The sequence below is a fragment of the Amblyomma americanum genome, chromosome 2 (genome assembly GCF_052857255.1).
Source record: "Amblyomma americanum isolate KBUSLIRL-KWMA chromosome 2, ASM5285725v1, whole genome shotgun sequence".
Lineage (NCBI taxonomy): Eukaryota > Metazoa > Arthropoda > Arachnida > Ixodida > Ixodidae > Amblyomma > Amblyomma americanum.
In genome coordinates, this window is record NC_135498.1 from 10,304,149 (window position 1) to 10,319,982 (window position 15,834).

General features: G+C 48.9%; 1 protein-coding gene and 1 long non-coding RNA gene across 3 annotated transcripts in view; one reads left to right on the plus strand and one right to left on the minus strand.

The window, feature by feature from the left end:
• Positions 1–15,834, plus strand: part of LOC144120546 (uncharacterized) — a 135,410-nt gene that overhangs the window by 20,214 nt on the left and 99,362 nt on the right. The window lies entirely within an intron of this gene.
• The window catches only part of DAT (Sodium-dependent dopamine transporter), a 73,516-nt gene continuing 69,499 nt past the window's right edge, over positions 11,818–15,834 (minus strand). Inside the window, exon 14 of the mRNA XM_077653071.1 lies at positions 11,818–11,998. The gene's annotated coding sequence lies outside the window, so the exon portion shown is untranslated. The remainder of the gene's footprint in view (positions 11,999–15,834) is intronic.

Below are 15,834 nucleotides of genomic sequence, written 5' to 3' on the forward strand. Positions count from 1 at the left end.
TTTCATTACATCTTCAAGCATGAACCAACTAAGCCCCAGCAAGATTTTTACTTGAGAGCATTTTCGAAAAGCTCGTGCGGGACGCGGAACAGAGTTAACCTGGCGTATGAGCCTTGGTTGAAAATGCCCTTTTGTTTTCTAATGCAACAGTTATAATTTAGTCAAGATCGCGTCTAGACACGTACGGCGACACAAACAGCTAATGTTAGAAATTGCGAGGTGTGAGTGCCTGTATACACCGTAAAGAAGAATCAAACAAAATAGGGGTTTAAATGGTTGACGACAACCTTTATACTCCATATGCGAAAACATTTACTCCATCTATATGGAGTAAAAATGTTCTAAATTACTTATTTTTATTTTACTCCCTGCACTAAATAATGAGGTACAAAGGAGGATTCCCCTCCTTATAACTCCCATTTTTATATGGAGTTTTTTGGTCTCAATGCGCCCCAAGTCCCCAATGGAGTAAAAAAAAAACACCATTTTGTGCCATCCGCCCCGCCACCTAGCGTATCGTCTGCTTCTGGTCAGTCGTCTGATAATGGCGGTGAGTGACGACCCCCTGGTTACCATCGTCGCTGGATCTCTCCTCACTTCTGCGCCTGCCGCGGTACAAGATATCGGCATGTCGCCGTTTTCCTCTACAGTAAGCTACACGATTGAACTGCTCTTGTGAAGCCTCGAGTGCTCTAACCATACCTGACTTTTTTTTTTCTTAGCCACTCCGTTACAGCCCCGGTTAGGCCTAATTATCACAGCTTTTTTCATTGTGGTTCTCGCGGTGCGTTGTAGCAGATTATAGTGCGCTGCATAACACGGAACTTTGATAGAATATAGTTTCAACGCTGAGCTCTTGAATGAGCTGACGAGGTCAGATTTTTCCTCAGTCATATCGAAATGCCAAGCCTTAAAGAGGATATGAAAGCTAATACTGCCATACCAAGCTGCCTTCAGGGGTGCTTTCATTTTCAACTTATTCTGCTCTGGTTTTCGGTCAAATCAGAGCGATGCATGACCGTGAAAACTTCTCCGCGACTCCTCCTCAGTTTTGAAATACTGATTCTAATGCTGCATCCCTTTATCTACCAACACAGCAAACCAAAGCTTGTACAGCAAAACCAGACGACAGGCAGACGATTCCTGCCGCCTCCGCCTAAGCCGCCGCTAGGGCTTGCAGACGGAGAAAAGAGCGCACGACGCTGGGTCACATTAGGGCAGCGCAGTTCCCAAGTTGGGTTGCCGGCGGCCCCCGCAGCTACAGCCCATTTCCGCCCCTGACACTGCTGAAAGAATGAGCCTGGATGAGGATGAATAAACACGACGCCATTTTGGGCACCATTTCAGTGGGTAGTAAAAAAATTACTCCATTGTACTCCTAAATAACTCCCTTGAATAAGGACGTAAATAAGATACTCCATTTATATGGAGTAAATAAAACCTTTCGGGTGTGTGCTAGAGGACAAGCCATTTACTCCCACTTGGGTGTTTCTTTGTTAACAGTGTGCTAAATGGCCTATTTTATCCCCTGCACTAAATAATGAGGTATAAAGGATTCTCCTCCTTATAACTCCCATTTCTAAATGGAGTTTTTTGGTCTCAATGCGCCCCAAGTCCCCAATGGAGTAAAACAACACCATTTTGAGCCATCCACCCTGCCACCTAGCGTCTCGTCTGCTTCCCGTCAGTCGTCTGGTAATGGCGGTGAGTGATGGCCCCCTGGTTACCGTCGTCGCTAGATTCCTGCTCACTTTTGCGCCTTCACGGGCGCCTGCCGCGGTACAAGATATCTGCTCGTCGCCGTTTTCCGCTACAGTAAGCTACATAATTGAACTGTTCTTGTGAAGCCTCCAGTGCTTTAACACTACCTGACTTTCTTTTGTTAGTGTCGCCAGCCCGTTAGAGCCTCCGCTTAGGCCTAATTCTCACAGCTTTTTTCATTGTGGTTCTCGGGGTGTGTTGCAGCACATTAAAATGCATTGCATGAGCATGGAACTGTGATAGAACATAGTTTCAACGCTGAGATCTTGATTGAGCTGATAAGGCTCAATAGACAACTAGCTCGAACAGCAAAAGCAGACGACTCCTGCCCCCTCCGCCTACGCCGCCGCTGGGCTTGCCGACGGCGAAAAGAGCGCGCGACGCTGGGTTACATTAGGGCAGCGCAGTTTCCCAAGTTGGATTGCCGGTGGCCCCCGCAGCTACTGCCCGTTCCCGCCGCTGGCACAGCGGTAAGAATGAACCTGAATGAGGATAAAGATGACGCAATTTTCGGGCTCCATTTCTGTGGGTATAGTAAAACATTTACTCCCTTGTACTCCTAAATACCTCAATTGTATAAGGGAGTATATCAAATACTCCATTTAAATGGAGTAATTAAAACCTCGTTTTGGCTGTGCGCTAGAGGACAAGCCCATTTGGGTGTATTTTTGTTAACAGCGTACAATGAAAAGCTCGAGGTTAGGTTGGTCAAACGCAATTTGAGGCCAAGCCAAGAGAGAGGCACAGTAAAAACAGGTGCCCAGTTGGGTTGGTGCTGTATATTTTTTAAGGCTGCGATTTGGTTTTTCACAGTTCTTGATGATTACTAGTATGTTTTTTAGTTTGGTTTTTGTTACGTTTTTTTTTTCTGGAAATGAGAACTTGTAAGGACCGTTTCTCCGAATAATCAGATGCGAGTCGGGGCTTATGTTGCGTGTACTTTCGAGTGTCCCGTCTCCCCGAATTATATTTTTTAACGCGTTAGCATTAGGTAGGTGTGTGCAAGCGGAAATGGCAAGCGCCGTCTATCAGAAGCCAGTGGCAACCTGCCCACCGGGCTATGAACGAACCTCGTACACTATCTATACGAACTTAGTATACTTCCTCGGATATAATGAACCTTTGTACGCCACCTCGCTTACAACAACCTTCCGTGTATTAACTACAATATACCCAACCAGCCACCTTAGATACAGCGACCTCGGATACAACCAACTTTCACGTATTAACCTCGGATACAACCAGCTTTCGTGTATTAACCTCGGATACAACGAATATTCGTGTGTTAAGCTCCGATATAACAAGCTTTCGTGTGTTAAGCTCGAATACAACGAACTTTCGTGCGTGGATTTCGGGTGTAACGTATACTTTGAGTGTTGACCTCAGATATGACGAACTCAAGTGTGTCAAGGTCGGATATAACGAACCTCTGGCTGCTAACACATTCATTCAGACGATCCACTGAGGATCGCCCAAGTTTTATCCACTTGTTCGCTACCCAGCAACGAAATCAGCCGCAGTTTTACCGGCGCGCGACGCCGTCTCAACGTTGCATTTTCAGCATTTCGTGTGGAGGATGTCGACACTGCTGCCTTCGAACGGAGAGCGGGACATCAGAGCCAAAGTGACCCATGGCTGAGCGCGCAGCACGGTGCAGGCAAGGAAAACAAATGCAAAGCGGATACCATTTCATCGAGCTGATGGCCCCACAAATAATGAGGGGGGCGTTTTGTGCTCCACATGGAAAGCACGGCCGCTTGCGCCCGGGGAAACCGGCTCCGGTGTCAGCCTTTGGTTCATAAAATGTCTTGTCACGCTGCATGGCAAGAGTTGAAACAGCGTAAACCCCTGCTGTTCTGAAATTAGCCATGGCGCAAAGGGCGTGAAATGATACAAGACCTGGACATCGCTTGTAGCCCGCACACAACCAGGAGGAAGCGAAAGCCAGGAAGGCGCGCATGTCTGTCCCGAACACAATGAAGCACAAACAAGCAGAAGCTTGACGCTTTGGCTGCAACACAGCGCCGTGTACACGGACGAGGAAGGTCAATGGGCTTCTCTGTAACTTGCGAGCGCTACAAATAAGCTTGGCCATTGCAACACTTTCCGCCTACTTTTCCGATTTCTTGTTTTCCCAAGAAGTCGAGGACTTGGGAGAGCTATCGCTTCTGTACGAAACCGTAAGCATGCCTTCAGTAGACCTGGTGCGAAATTTTATTAGGAAGGGGCTATGCGTTGTTTACCGTTCCTCCCAGCGAAAAGTTCAAATTTCTTTTTATGCCTACTGAGATGCAAAACATCAGTAATGGCCGTACAACGTGTTTATTACAGAGAAAGCTAAAAATTGCCAATATGACTGCACATACCTCGGCAATGAGTACTCTGGAATACCATGTACAGAAAGCAACACAGGCGGAGATGCGACAGCCCGGCGTCCACTCGTGCTTTTCCCAGGCAGCATTTGAGGGAACCGACCAACGGTTGCAGTGGGTGGACACAACGGTGGCCGCGCAGGGCGGTAGGGAACCGCTTTGGATAAATCCGCGGTGTACTGAAGTCAAGCGCAGATTGGATGCGATGCAGCCACGGATGCAAAGCGCTCACAAGCCGCGAGTAGACGGTTAGGGCTACAACGACCGCAACGAAGAAAACTAGCAGGATGCTACGACTATGTAACGCGAGATTCAGCGATAGCTGTTTAGGCGTTTAGTTTTGGGGAATATTTTGAGGTACAAAACACACTGACCTCATAGCTCACCCAGCTCTGCGTACACGCCTCTCGCTGCGCCTCGGAGGCTGCCGCGAGCCTAAACGACCGCCCCCGCGGCTAGCAGACCCGAGAGAGGCAGAAACACGAAGTCAGACACGCGCGGTGCATCACGTCACGTCGCGTCTGCTCGAACGGCGGCGCGACTGTGAAGGACGCTATGCATTTGCGACGGCGGGAAAGGTTATATGCCCCGCTTTCTTTTCCCTTTCGTGGGTCATGTAGCTTTACAAGCAATGTCAATACTGTTGAACACACGCCACAGCGGCTTCCCTTCTTCAGTGCGAAACGGCTGTTTGAAATAACCGTTGGTGTATATCTATCGCCCTTCACTGTTTTTGTTCGGTATGTTTGAACGGGCCGGGCAGATTTCCCCTTTCACACCTAAACGAAAAAAAAAGATAAACGTAACGAAAGCACGTGATCGGCACAGCTACATAGCGCGGAGCCAAACCTTAGTATCGCGCTGAGTGACAGCGGAGTGGGACAGAGAAACTTGGGACTACAACTTTCCTATAGGCTAATTGATCCCAGCATATTCTATCACCCACCCATGGTGTGATTACTGTATGCAACCTTCTCCACGTCACAAAAAAAAAGCGAGCAGGAAAACAACGCATAAGCATAAAGAACGAGGCAACGATGGAGTTGTTCTCTCCATAAGTAGTACGCGTTCCTCTCCCGATGGTGTTTACTCTTGCGAAAATGCATTACTGGCCCAGTAAGCCACGCACATTCAAGAGCGCCGTGTTCCAATTCGTTGCGCTTGCTGAGCACTTCTTCCACAACTTACAAAATAGGAGAATCTCTAATTCAATTCGAAGGGCGCACAAAATTCGTTCGAATTATTCAGAGTTCGGATTACGGGGAACTTAGGCTGTGCTCCCCTCAATGCATGCAATGTCGCCGGTACCAAAACGTCCGTTCAAATAAACCGGAAGTTGGAATTCAGCGAGTAGGAATTGACGGTGCTACACTGTGTAGAACAAAAAAAACAAACTAAGCCGCAGGCTCCGAGGCACGCAGTTGCGGAAGGCTAGACCAGCTATGCCATTTCATAGCGGCCAATACACGACATGCGAGAGAAAATTGCAAAGTTCGCTTCGGAATTCTAAATAATTTTCAACAACAATTACGCAATGAGTGCTGTGGTCATACATGGCAAAATTACTTTGCAAAATTAATTAATTTAGATTACCAATTAATGCTCACAAAAAGTAATGTCAATACATTACAATTACTTTAAATGAGCAATTGGAATTACTTTTATATTATTTTACTTTTAATTTCCACGCGCATAAAAAGTACACTGCATGCAGCTCCTACAGCGACTACAGATTTCTCAACTTACTGCATCGCAGGAGCAGCTGAGCTTTTAAGTGGGCGTCGAAATGTTTGCTTCTTAAGACAAGTTGGCCTTCGCCATGCTGAACAGCCGTTCTGCGGATGCATTTTTTTACCTGCCTTGTGCATGATGAAAAACTTTTCCACCCTTGGGTACAACTGAAAAATCGCAAAATCGCGCGTCGACATGTCTGTGTTCGTATGAAGCGCCAGAAGCTATGCATCTCTTTTCCTCGCGCGCATTAAACTTCGCTGGCTGGCTGGCCAGGGCTTTGCGCGCATCAATCCTGCTTTCGAGGTGCACGACCCGGCAAACGAGAGATCAAATCTTTGACGGCACAAAGAGCAGTGGCATATATTTAATGAAATTAATTTCGATAGTAATTAGTTACTTTCGCTCCCAAACTGCTACCCTAAAGTAATTCATTACGTTGCGAATTAGCGATAAATGCAATTAAATTATTGCGACTGCATTACAGTGCTTTAATTACTGCCACGTATGACTGCAGTATGCTGCGCGTCCTTCTCTGCCCGTCATCTTAGCGCCGCTTCAGCGTCTCGAATCTCGGAGCAAGCAGCACAAACAGGTATTAGGGACACCTTCAGTGCATCCTGCCAGAAGTGCATCCTACCTTCAATGCATCCTGCACTCAGTACAAATTGCAATCATTAAAACGCAATCTGCCGGTCCTATCAAATCAACACAAACAGGTAGCTTTCAAATCCCCAAAAGAGCTACAAGTACACTTTTCTCAATTGTAATTGATAAGAATCTATTGTTGTGATAAATCTTGCAGCAGGTCTGATTTTCTGATGCCTTCTACTACTCAGTGTTTTGTAATTAATGTTAGCGTACTCTGCCACCAATGTCTGCTGCCGCTTTGTAAACGGCTCCAGGGCCCCAGTCAAGTTGTAGGCAGCAACTTTTAGCCCTGGAGACTGTCCAGTTTTCTGGTGAACAAAGAATTGAATTGAATTGAATTGAATTGAATTGAAAAGTTAGGAATCTCGACCTGCAGCCCAAATGCACACAAAGCAGGGCAATAATTTTCAACGCAATGAGTCCGCCGGCAGGGTTGTATCACAAACAGAGAGCAAAGGCGGAGGGATACTTTGCAGCGTTCAACGAAGCAATGTTTCATACGCATCTGCCGAAGGCTTGCGCTTAGGTCACGCGCCGCCCAGGCGGAGTAGCGAGATCGGGAGAGTGCACTTTCTCTCATCCGGTCGGGGCCGCTGACCTCAGCCAGCCCCCGCCATCAGGCCAACTCCTCCTCGCCTTCCCCACGCATCGATGACTTTGAACGCAGAGCCGCTCTGACAATAACTCGGTGACACGCGTCAAAGAGAAACGCCAGAGGGAAGCGCTGTAAAAGATTCGCTCATTTCCAATCTCGGCATTCTCTTTCGTTCATAGAGCCAGCGGCTAACCGTTCACACGACCTGCTGCAACGGCTTCAGACCTTCGACGTTGAGCTAAGACGTGCGTTTTAATGATTTTGGAGCGGGAGCTCCAATTCTCGCATGCAAAGCTGAAGGTTAAATGACGCTTGGATTTGACCTCTAACTGGAGGCCCGCCACGGGTGCGGCTATGACGTCATACTGTAGCGAAGAGAAAGTTGACGAAGAGAGAGTATACGGTTCTATGCCGCATCGGTGACCTGAAATATGAGGTGCTGCCCGAAGGAATGCGACCGTCATCTCGTCGTTACCCCCGCCCTGAAATTGTGCACGTTGTTCGGCTTAAGCCGTATTACGTGCGATAATCGCCTACACTTCCCACTGCTTTCTACATCGGCCAGCAATATCTCTGGGCCCCTGTGTGGTTTTCCGCCCGGTGTTTTTTGCTCTCGGGTTAGCATCGGGACGATGCTTCTTTATAGGGGGAGGTAGTGTAGCGAAGAGAAAGTTGAAGCGCGATCGCCGCGTGCCGATGACGACGCTGCTGCTGGCGTACCTGCCTGTTCCTGAGTTCCTGTGCTCCTGCCATCACCACCTGTGCTCGCCGCCGGACTCTACGTCAAGCAAGCCGTGACAATACCACGTGACTTGTCGCAACTGTTACCGCTCGTTCCGCCGCTCCGACAGCTCGCTCTCGCCAGCCGTGTCACGTGACTCACCACGTGAATCGCTCTTGCTGAATCAAGGGCAGCGCTCGCCGCCTATGCGGTACCGCCGCTGCGCCGAGGCTAAACCATGTCTAACCATGCTTAATCGAGCTTTCGCTCCGCATAAAAGCTAGAAGAGAAAAAGAGGCACAGGATTCGCCATCATCGGCCGACTTCACAAGTAAACAGCAGCTAGTGCGTCGACATTTTTTGGGGGCGCGATTCCCAGAGGCTAGGCTACACCGCCATTCACTTTGAAACGAAGATCACGGAGTCGTCCTCGGTATGGACGTCGGAAGTCTAAAACCGAGCGGCGGGAAAATTTTGTAAAAATGTTCTCCACAATAATTGCGTGTTTTGCTGCCGGACAAGCATCAACATGGCTAAAGAGAGGCCATGCAATCGATTTTTACGGAGATTAGAAACTGTACGAAGCTGTCCTCAGCGTCCCTTTACAGCGCACACTGTCTACATGTCATGGCCCGGGTAGGATGCAAGGCAGGCTTATGCATGCTATCCACGACAGTTGGGATGAACAGGGAAATCGAAAAGAGGAAGCTTTGGCGTGAGCTCTGCGCTTGCATCTCTGTTCATGTGCGAAGCGGCAAGCATTCACAGAATAAAATAATCAGCCTCATACTTTCTGCTGTGACAATACTTTCCGCTGTGGTAATACATTCTGCTGTGTCTACTTTCTGAAAAAAAAGAATGAAAATTAGTTTTTGAAGAAAGGAAATAAAAATGTAACTCATATCTTTGTGCACACTTGAACCGCGCCGTAAGGGATTAAGGAATAAAGGAGATATGAAAGAAGGAGGAAATATGTGCCGTAGTGGAGGTCTCCGGAACAATTTCGACCACCTGGGGATGTTTAATTTGCACTGGCATCGCACAGCACACGGGCGCCTTTTGCGTTTCACCTCCATCGAAACGCGGCCGCCGCTGTCGGGTTCGAACTCGGGTACTCCGACTCAGCAGACGAGCGCCCTAACCACTGAGCCACCGCAGCGGGTGCACATACTTCTGCTGCGCATACTTTCTGCTGTGTGTGTAGCGGACTAAGATTGCCTCGATAGTATATTGAGATTTCTGCGGGGAATCGCTACGAATGCTCTTGCCAAGGAGTTGCACTGAGAAATTCACGTGCGCAACCGCCAATCTTTTTTTGTTTATTTCCTGCTCGACAGCCAGCAAAGTCTAGTTTCAGCGAGAAAAAGGGAGCAAAAAAAACCGGTACAGGAAAGAGTCGGCAGAAGCGCAAAAACAAAGTTTCCGCACGCGCACAGGCCTTCGTGCACCGGCACGGGAGGCAGAGCGTAAACACGCAGGGCCATATAATCGCGTCTTCTGAGCACTGGCGCGTTCCCACCGCGCTGGACGGCGAATATTTTATGTTTCCGCTCAGATGAAGGTCGAGACACCGGAGTGTTCTTTACTGCGTACTGTACACTGCTCGACTGCGACATGCAGGTGCAAGCAAAGCTGCGAATGCTGGCACCCTGGACGAGAAGTGACGTCATAAGACCGCATACTCTAGCGCCATCTTTGCGCGCTGCATGTAGTCAGTAACAATCGCACACACGAAACTCGGCACACGCCTGGTACATGCCATTCTCCGACCTCGAGCGCCGTTCGCGTTTCCCTGGTGCACGGCGAGTCTCCGCTGTGCTAATTAAGGGCTCCTGATAGTCCCGTTGGCACTGCTCACCAGCGTGCCACTCAATACAGCTATATATCCTTGCACCCCGAAGAGAAAAACATGTGCATACAAAACAGGGACAGAAAAAAAAATTGCAGTGCAGAAGGGACCTAGTGAGTCACATCGTGAAAATGTGCCACAGAAAGGAAACGAAAGGAAAAAAAAAAGAGCGTAAGGAATGAGCCAATTGAGGTTCGATGCACCTTCACCAAGTGGCGCTAGAAACAAAGCCCGACAACGAGCGGATGGTAGAAGTGTGCTCGAGAAGGGAAACAAGCCCTTCGCGACAGGGCAGCAAACCTAGAAGACCACAATAGCTCCGTTTGTTTTCCGTCCACTCGAAGACAACGCGCAAGGGGTTGATTAAGCAAGGAGACTGCAACCTAGCTTCTTGCCGCAGCACGCAGCTCAGCACGGAGGGACAGCGTCACCTGCCAGACGGCACAGAGCGGCCGCAGACCACTTAGTCCCAGCCTGAAAATGTAGTCTGCACCACCCTCAACGACCCACACTTAAATGTCGTCAGCAAGTATACAAAACAACAAAAACGGCTCATAAATTGCATGCTGTGGTTTTTCGAACGACTGTCGCGGCACGTAAGTCGATATTTCCTCACCAGAACTTTTTTTTTTTTGTAAAAGACTTCCACAACTGACCCACTATAACTAGACTTGCGACTGAAGGTTACGTCTTCCGCCATCGAAGGCCAGCACCTGCTACCGGAAAGTTATAGCGACGTGACCCTGATACTCAGCATGGTCTGGGAAGTTACAAAACCAAGATTTTATCTATAGAATGCGCTCACTTCGACTTCGCTGATTTGTATAGACTTGTCCTTCCATATTCAGTGTTCAGAGCTCCCATTTACTAATAAATTTGCTCTTTTTTAGCATGCGGAGCATACGTGACGACAGTCTGCTTCCGTCATAACTGAAGCGGACTGCAAGTGAAGAGCAGTCGAAATCAGATGTGTACCGCTATCCATGCCGTACACAATGCAAAACTAGTAACAATATAAGACCCATACCGCACGAAAAACGGCAGAAAAAAAAAAGGTAACCCAAATCTGCAAACGCCTGAATGTGAAAGTCAGCTGTTGCCATTCACTGTACGACAGCATTCGTTTTATAAAAACCGGTTGTCTCGGGCTTCGCAAAATTTACAGGAGAAAAGGAGTCGGGTACGGAATGATGCCGATTAATTAATTTCAAAGCTTAAAATTAACGAAACTCGCGCCTTATCAGAGCGTACTCAAACTTACGGCGAGTTTCGGTTCAGAGTTATTCAAACCTGCGACGTGTTTTCGCTGAGCATCCATGCGGCTCTCCGTCCCCACGAAACGCTGATGTGAACGACGTAAATCTAAATTCGCTTCTGTTTCAAGAATAGAGAATACGTGAACTACGGGGACCGAGCCGGGCAGCAATCTTTCGTCGCAATGCGGGCGCCAGCTGAGCATACATTTCTTTCGTCGATAACTAACTTTTACTCGGACGCCCCGGATATGACACAGCGGGGCCAAAAAGCACCCACGTAGCAGAAGAACCACGTGCTTCGAGCTCGACAACAGTGCGTCAGACAGCGAACCAAAAGCCACTATCGGAAACCTCGTGGCACATTCCCACGAAACTTACTGCTGTCTCCACTTGAGCCTGTTTATCGAAGGTTTTGCTACTGCCAACAAAAACATATACCCCCCCTGCGATTTAGAAATCACTGACAAAGACTCTGCGCTATCAGTAAAAGAAGAACGTCTGCACTTTTAATGCTGTCAGCAACCGTGACAACAATTGGAAGAAACCGCACTTATTTGCCAAAGCCTGTGGCATGCTAACGACCCGTGGATACCTGTCCCGTACCTGCGACAAAATATCGAGCTGCAGCATAGCGCCACAGGTAAATACGCTGAATGAACGTTTCTTGCTTTTTATTTTCTGTTGTTGTCTCGCTAGGAGGAAAAGCTGCACTCGTCACGCAAGGTAAAACAGAGCCCCTCCTACCACCACACTGAGCGTCGCGACTAGCGTTTGACAACACAGACGAAAAGTTGTGCGAAACACTCACGTCTTGAAGTTTGCTCCAGCTTTGCGTTCGTCGTTGCTCTCGAACGTCGGCACCGGTGTGTAGTCGGCGTCGGTCATTTTCGAGCCCAAAGCAACGGCGAGGCAGCCGGCCAGCCGAGACGGGAGCAATTTTTTTCTACCTTTCCGGCGCCACACACACCTCGACCATCACCGGTCGCGACAGGCACGGCAGACGCTGGAGGCCCACGTGACTTCCGCGCTGCTTCGCCTCTCTGCCGCTCCGAGAGCCTAGCGCTGCGATCGAAACAAGAAGAAAACGAAACCAGAAGCGCGGCGTTTAGTAGATGTATAGACGTATAGAGTAGAAGCGGGCCTATCGTTTGTGAAGTTCTGCATTGGATTGTGGGGTTTTAACGTCCCGAATCGGCTTAGGCTGGGTGGAACGCTGTAGTGAAATGCTCCGGATTAAACTAGACCACCTGGGGTTCTTCAACGTGCGCCGACGTCGTACAGCACGCGGTCGTTTTTGTATTTCGTGTCCATCGAAGTACGGCCGCCGCGGCCGGGATCGGACCCGCGACCTTGGGATCAGTCAGCAGCCGAACGCGAAAGCCACTGAGCTACCGCGGCGGGTATTCGTAACGTTCAGCTGTGCTCGATCTCCGTACATGTACCCTTTCACGTACCGAAACCCCCGCAGAAATTGCTTTCAGGACACGAACGTTTTAAATAAGCACGGCTGAGACCGTTTTCTGGTTCATTCGTCATTCATAAATGGCAGCAAATGGCAGCAAAGCGAGAAATGAAAATTGGTTTTAAGGAAAGGAAATGACGCAGTAACTGTCTCTAATATATCTCGGCGGACACCCGAACCGCGCCGTGAGAGATGGGATAAAGGAGGGAGTGAAAGAAGAAAGGAAGAAATAGGTGGTGTAGTGGTCATCTCCGGAAGGATTAAGACCATCTGGGGATCTCTACCGTACACTGACATCAAACAGCACACGGGCGCCTTTCGCCTCCATCGAAACGCGGCCGTCACGGTCGGGTTCGAACCCGGGTACTCCGGCTCAGTAGACGAGCGCCTTAACCACTGAGCCACCGCGGCGGGTACGATAGAACAGCAGTTCCCAGATCACATGTACTCTAGCTCCGCTTGTGCCAAGTAGTTAAAGACGTAAGGATCAGCTGGCAGAGTGACGGCCGCCATGTTTCGGGTTGTTGGGCTGGTTTAATTTCTGGAACGTGACGCAATTTCCAACTCGGCGTGCGAAGTGTTGTTGTTGTTGTTAGCCTATCAAAAGATAGGCTAGTGTAGACGCTACGAAAATATCGCGCACGTTTTCGTCGGCTTCCTCCGCATAAGTATGCGCTCACTCAACACGATAACGCTGGGCCTTACACGAGTCCGGAGATCGACGTCGCGTTGACCGAGCTACAGTTGTAGATCCCTATGCCTCACCCACCTTGCAATCCACACCTCGTGTCAATGGACTTCTGACCGTTTTCGAAGATGAAGGACATGTGCTCTTCCCGTTCGGCGAAGAGGTTGTAGTGGCACTATTGTTATTGTTGTTGTTATTGCCAGTGGCGCTGATGGCGAAGATGAAGCTTGGAGCGCGACCTCGCTCGCGCAGAAAAGAACAGATTCGGCAACCGTCCTGGTCGGCAGCGTCGACAGCCCGCTCCGCCGGCTGACCAGCCGCGGCTACCGGGCCCACCTTCAATAAATGCGGATCACCTTCCACAGGGTCACCCATTCGGTGCACCGCTGGTGACGTCAACAACCTACGACGCGTTTTTTCTACCAAACGCACGCCAGAGCTACATCGAAAGTGATGCGTGTGCGAAGAGGACGCTTCAAACTTTAATTTCAACTGAACATCTTTCAGTTATGTTGCAAAGGACTAGAGTGCAATGACGAAACACAAGGCAAAACACACAACAAAGTGTTGTTGTTGTTAGCCTTTCAAAAGATGGCACATACCCACACTCGTGGTATCGGCCAAGAATCGGGAGGCAGTGGTTGCTATACACCTGTACATAATAAATGCAAAAAGAAAAGTACGCGGGAGAGCAACTTCGTTGGATTCTACCTCAAGGAGGGCATGAACTGAAAAGGAATAAGGGTCTGGATGAAAAAGAAAAAAAAAGGAATAAAGTAGTTTGTTGTATGTGGCTTTTCTTTTGTGTCGTCGTTGTTGTGCGCTGGTGCCTTGCAGTGAATCCTTACCAACTTGATAATCGTTCCACAATAATTTCAGTTAAGCTCCTTAACGAGGAAGTTACACGAGAAGACAAAGCTTACTGAACCGTGTTCGCGTGAAGTGCGTCCCAAATAAATATCCGCAACGTTTCTGGCGTTCGTCACACCTTCAAAGTTAGCGCCGTGCGGGGCAAGGTGCAAGTTACCGAAGCAAGTTTTAAGTTTGGTGCCGGGCAAGTTACGAAGAAAAAAGGAAACCCTGAACTATACCAGCGGCTATATTCAGAACGCAGTCGACATGTGTGCGAGTATAAACTTATTGGCTGCTTCCAAAGAACTGTACATCTGTTCCTTTTCCCACAAAGCTGGAAGAGAGGCCAGATTCCATCCTGCATGCAAGTAAGCACCTGATATAGTTTGAATGTCACGCTTACTTTTGAGGTAAGCACAGGTTCGAAAGCAGAGTGAGCTGAATAATACGATTGTTTAACGTGCGACACCAGCAGCTGTAAGCAGGCAGAGGAAGTTGCATAATTCTCGCTCTCTCTGCGTTCCTTCGTTGTTATGGTTCGTACAAGGCAGTCCCGCATCAGCAGATAACAGGCATGCCGCTCACGTACACAGTTCAAGAACCTGCTTGATGAAGATATCTTGAGCTCTCAGGCGGAAAAGAAAAAAAAAGGATGTCATATTGCTACTGTGAGCGCTTGCGTTTGATTTCCACGTGGCCTTGTTGTTAGAGGAAAAAAAAAGTTTGCTGCGGATAAAACATGCAATGTCCATCGCTTGTCGCTATTCAGTGCAAAGAGGCGTCAATTCTTTGTGACCGTGAAGTGAGCCATATCTTCCTCGGTTTTTCATGACCTATTGATACACTAGGTTGATGTTTGCATACTCCGTGAACTTAGAAAGTTTCAAAGAGCTCGTTTGTTCACAGAGAGTGGGCAGAGATATGGAGCTTGACGAACACCTTTCGATTTCTTCTTTCAGAAAACCTTAAATCAGCGAAGCAAATAAAAAATAAGGTGCAGAAGTCATCAACGAGAGGGTGAAAGTTTCAGTCATGCACAGCATTGTTCGACGACGCTGCCAACGTTGCTCGCAGCCCGCAACCGGTTCCTGTATAATGCGCTCTTTGTCTGATGACACCTTTAGCGAGGACAGTCTAGAGTTCATGCCCTTGAGTCGGTCCCCTGCTGAAACATCCGAAAACGACAATTAATACAATGCAAGCGCGCAGACGGCGACAGGGCACTATATCTAAAGGTGAATTCCAATCGCAGGCCCGGAGCGGTCTGCACGCTCTGTGACGGAGCGCCTGAATCCGGCGCAGAGAGCGCGACCTGAAATTGCGATTGCAGTACACTTGCTCTGGCCAGAGCATATAGGGCGCCGCTATCGCCGCTGAAAAAGAACGTCACGCAAACTTCCGGTCGGATCCGCTGATTTCAGCGGAGCAGTCCCGACTGCTCCACGGAGAAATCTCGGCGCGGCAACCGCTCCCTGTCTACGATCGGAAGACGCGATCCGTGCCTCAGATCTGCGTTTGGAATACAGTTGCTCCGAAAAGAGCAGGGAACGTTGCTCCCGAAGTGCTCCAACTCTGCGATTGGAAGTCACCATAAAACGCACAGTTCCGCAGCATCGTTCAGAAAGTCATGGTTCTGACACAAAAGAAAAATACGTTAAATGAATTAGATTTGGGATAGAGGCCCTTAGCACAATGGTATGCCTACCACAAACAGGAAGAGCAGTTGCGGAGAGCCACGAAAATTGCATGCGTGCTGCAAGGAGCTGGTTGGTCTGGCATGACGGAAAGGGACAGCGTGAACACGCAGATGAACGACACGGAGCCAGTGTCGTTCATCTTCACCGTCACGTGATCTAACTGCTCCTTTGTGTCATTAAATTTACTGAAGGCTGTAGG